Genomic DNA, 5,002 nt, shown 5'->3' with positions numbered 1-5,002 from the left:
CGGCTTATTGACAGAGCTCGGGTGCATGGGAGGAATTGTGTAAAATCCTGGTTTGTGTCTCGGAGAGGCTGCAGGATCCAAGTAAGGTCAGTAGAACTTGTGGTTGCAATTCTTTTACCATGTCGTAGCTCAGTCGATTAAGGCAGCGTCTGGGATCCTCTCGGACGTAGGTTTGAACCCTCGTCACGGTCCTGGTAGATTTGTTCATTTGATGCATCACGCTATTGTGATTTCTGTGTGTAATCTATGTAGGAGTTTATGATATATTAATAGCAGTGCCTATAAGCAACACATCCATCCTCCATCGTGCATATATTGATGTAATGGACAATTGGATAGTAGAATTTGGTATTAGTGAATTTGGATAAACCGGCAAAGGTTTTGTCAAATCAAATGTTTATTCAGGTAAAGTACATACATACAAGGTGAGATACAAACATGTTGTTGGATATATAGATAGAGCTTGTACATACAATGTCTAAAGCCACTATTACGCCAAGCGTTTCAGGCAAGGTTGGCCCGAACCTTTGTATTTGTTTCTCGTAAAACTTAACTTAACTTACCATCCAAGGTCTAATACATGCTAACTGAGGCCAAATATAGTACATATATATGTTATACAAGGCCTAGGAATATATCTGTTTGGTTTTAGCTATATTTTTTTCCTGACTATAAGGTGAATAGTACCAAATTCTACTATGTAATTGTCTATTACGTCAATATTTCATTTATATGTACGATGTTTTACATAGTTACAAAGTGTACAGGAGGATAGATTGCATTCATTAAAGATAAAAACATTTCTTTTGGTTTGTTATGGTAGGAAAAAATTAGACTGTAGCAGAGCGTAGTTTCGATCTACGGACCTCTAGTTGGATTATGGGTCCAGCACGCTTCCACTGCGCCACTCTGCTCCACAATACATAGTTATATGACTCTCAATATTAATAATTAGTATAATGTAGTATTAGCAAATTACAAAATGGTATAAGTTTTATGATTTAATAAATATTGTCAATATACTTTGTTATTAATTTTAGCTCTTTGAAGGGAAGGGAACTATCAGGGGGAAAGCGCCAAGCCATTACAACTATATAGCACTGGGAAGGGGTTAGGATAAGGATTTGGGATGGGACGGAGGGAAGGAATGGCACCCAACCACTTGGATGGTCAGGATTGAACGCCGACCTGCAAGAAGCGAGACCGTCGCCCTACCCTCCGACCCAAGTGGTTGGACACTTTGAGTTTATTTCAATGGGTTATGAAAACAAACATTTAAAAAGTCAAATGTTTCCGCCCGGGATCGAACCGGGGACCTTGCGCGTGTGAGGCGCACGTGATAACCACTACACTACGGAAACCTGAAGTATAGTGACCTGTTATTATATGGACCAAATCCGGTTAATTGCTACCGAAGATGCACATAGCTTTCTTCAGTGATATAATATGATCAAAACACATTGCTTGAGTAATTATGTAAATTATAAAAGGTTTAATAACGAAAATAGAGAGAAAATCCTGTTTTATATGTGTACGGGGTGTGTGACGTCACGATAACATGAGAGGTTTAGTTTAGTTCACTTATTATGCACCCCATACCCATCTTGTGGGTGGTAGTGGAAAGGGTTACAGAGGCACATAATGGGCTCAGGGACTGAACCCCACAATTCATTTAGCTAAGCAAGTTTGAATCTTGATAAGTTAGTTACAAAATTCAGTATAAGTCGTCACGTCATAAACGGGTTCGTGATTGACCACAAGTACGGTTTCTAAATTAAGCAACTGACATGTGGAGAGCTAGTGTCACAATTGATATGTTTGTCCTGCACACCGCCCCCCATCCAGTGGGCAGCGGTGGATAGGTTACAATCACTTAGGTACTACCTACAGTTAGCAAACTGGGGATATTTGGCAAAAAATTCTGGTAGCAGATTGTCGGAAAATCCGACACCATTTAATAATCATACAGATAATAGCTGTATTACCAACAAGTTACCCATAGAAAACGTAACTTGTAGTGGAATTACCGTCTATAGAAAACGGGATATCATCACCACATACTATTATAATTCACCACCTATTATGGTGGGAATTATTCTTAAATACATTAGTCTTTGGACTTTACCATTATAAAAACATCTTATATAAATTAACTTAATTATCAATATTAAAGTAGAGTAAATGTGACCCTTCTATCACTTTCTGAAATCTGGACAAAGTAGGCCAGGCGTCAGAGTGAGGAAGGGGGCAGCCATTGTTGTGTCACCTCCGAGACGTGTGGAGCAAATTTAGCTCCTATCATTCTGGACAATGTCGGCCAGTAACGTCAATAGCATGGAGTGTTAAACAGCCATTGTATATTGAGACCAGAGGCTCACACGGGAGCAAATTCGGCTCCTGTTAAATTTACTTGGACGTAGTGTTATGGAAACCAAAGGTACCATCTCCAACACGATGTCTACAATTCAAGTTAAGTCTATCCGAAACCCGTTTATCATTCATTTATGGCCATTAATGTCAGGATATAGGGTGACCCGGTTAGATCACATGGAAGCCTCAAACTAAAGGTAATTAAGCCAGGTCTTCATGTTCCATGTACTGTTTTCTCTGATATACTTGTCATATATAGGTATCTGGCTTCACAGCTAGCGCACTTTTGACAGGTCAAGACGAGGATGCAAGATTTGTGCACCAGTTACTGGGTGATATGGAAGCTACCTCAAAGAGGATAATTTGGTGTCTACACCCTAGTTATACCTGGTGGACTAACCTGCTGTACTATAAGATAAGGAACCTCATCAATGTATGTAGCTATTACTGTAGTTTGATTGGCTGCATATATATATTAATTTAATAACCCCCCCCCCCCTAATGTGTAGAGGATCGATTTGTGAGATTAAGAGATTATTGCAGAAATACAGTCCACTTATCATTATACAAATTGCTATCGAAGTATATAAATTAACGTAAATATAAATTCATATAAATTAAATAAATATAAATCTCACAGGTCGGTACCCACATTATTTGGTCCTTCGAAACCGAATTATTTGGACCTTCGGAACCGGAATATTCGGTCCTTTGAACCCACATTTGGTCATCTTAGTACCGGATGAACCAGTTAACCAGTGGATTCATTAAATAAACTAGTGCAGTGTTATTTAAACAAAGCCAGCCAGTCATAGACAGCGGCGTTGCCTCGTGGGAGCTCAGGAGCCTCCCTCAGCCCAGTTCAGCTTCGTCAGCGGTTTCATGCACACCCACAGATATTTGGTGGCGTGTTATTTCGTGAAATGACAGCGCTAATATAGAAGCCAGCCTAATTAGTAACTGTGTCTTCGCGATATTGTTCACGGATTTCGTGGTGTTACATTTCGCGAGAGATTATCCACGAATTTTGTGGACTTTATTTCGCGAGGTCACTAATAACATTTAATACTTCTAGATAATAATAGAAGTTTCATAGAGGCTAATTAAGAGGCTATTATCAATAATTGTGTATATTATTTCTCCAAGATAGAGAATTATTTAATATAAATTGCACTAGTGATCACAGTATAATATTTACTAATTGCCAACCCACAACAGGGTAGGATATTAACATTGACTAGTTGAACTATTATCGTTCATCCTAGTCCCATTATTTCCATAGTCAGTTGTACTATATTAAATAACCTAACACCATTAATGAATGGTCCAGACCCTATTTTGGGTGTAATTTTTATCAACTCGAGTTGAGTTGTATATATAATAATTTACTTATGATCATTACACCTTTGAGTGATTAATTAGTGTCTCTACCATCCTAGGGTGATATAGAAGAGCTAACCTAAAGGTACTTCCAATGACACTGGTTTATCACTCAAATCATTAGTGTGGATGATTGTATATATATAATGTGTATTAATTTTAAGTGCTAACCTCTAGTAGAGGTAGGATTATTGCCTAGTGAGTTCAGAATTTACCCTAGGCTACCATCAGTGCTTGTTCAGTATTATGAGCAGCCCAAGTACAAGTCCCACAAGGCTTCACCAACTAGCCAGTATGGATAATGCAGGGAGAATGAAAAGAACCCTTGCAGGTCTTAAAGGCCACTTAACAAGACAGATCAAGAAATGTGAAGATTTGTCACAACAATCAACAGTTGATTATGCTGACCTGGAAAGCTATTATCAAGCAGCTGCAGGTAAATTTAAGCAAATCAAATGCCAAATGGCTGTCCTTGTGGGGACAGACTACTACCATCAATTCATCGGTAGCCCTACTAAATATCAGGGTATAACCATGTTAAACTCTGCAGGAGGTAAATTACTCTCAGGCCCAGTATCAAGCCTGAGGAGACCTATGCCTGCAGATAAACAATACCAGTAGAAGTCTAAATTTGTCAGCTGATTATATTTCTCCAGTAGCATTATACTAAGGAGATTACAGCTGACTATAGTAACAGAGGTTGATGTTAGTATCATCATCTAAAGCTGAAGATGAGTTCATGAGGCCTCAGTGGCAAATCAGTGAACAGTAGCCTAAAACAGCTACAAGTCACTGCGACCAATGTCACTGAACCCACTGCAGTCTCAGAACCATACTTTACTTTAATGATGAGCTATTCAATCTTCTGAATCAATTAACTAAATTAAACCCCAACAAATTTGATGACTGATTTGATACATTTATTATTTAATCAAGATGTATTCCATGGGCCTCAGTGTTTATATATCAGTGACCAGTTACCTGAACAAACTTCAAGTTATATCTAATGTCACTGATCTCACTGCAGTCCCTGAATCATACTTGACTGTAGTACTTGATCACATTCAGTCTTCTGGGTTAAATAATAAGTAATAAGGCTTGAATATTAGCCTTTCAAGAGTTGACAGGGAAATGAAATCGCATTAGACTTCTAACCCCTGCAACTCTAGTACGGGACATCCGTCCTGTACGAACAGACACACAAATGTGTGATTACTAACTACTAACATCAAATTAATCTAATAATTCAAAG

The 5,002-nt window shown here is 38.4% G+C and overlaps 1 non-coding gene across 1 annotated transcript; it reads right to left on the bottom strand.

Annotated features, from left to right (window-relative positions):
• Positions 1-1,288: 1,288 nt before the first annotated feature.
• On the bottom strand, positions 1,289-1,361 carry TRNAV-CAC (transfer RNA valine (anticodon CAC)). The gene has a single exon. It is a non-coding gene; the product is annotated as a tRNA-Val (tRNA).
• Positions 1,362-5,002: the final 3,641 nt, after the last annotated feature.

The sequence above is a fragment of the Procambarus clarkii genome, chromosome 35 (genome assembly GCF_040958095.1).
Source record: "Procambarus clarkii isolate CNS0578487 chromosome 35, FALCON_Pclarkii_2.0, whole genome shotgun sequence".
Classification (NCBI taxonomy): domain Eukaryota; kingdom Metazoa; phylum Arthropoda; class Malacostraca; order Decapoda; family Cambaridae; genus Procambarus; species Procambarus clarkii.
Note: the sequence above shows the minus strand (reverse complement) of the source record. Positions and strands in the feature narration are given on the sequence as shown.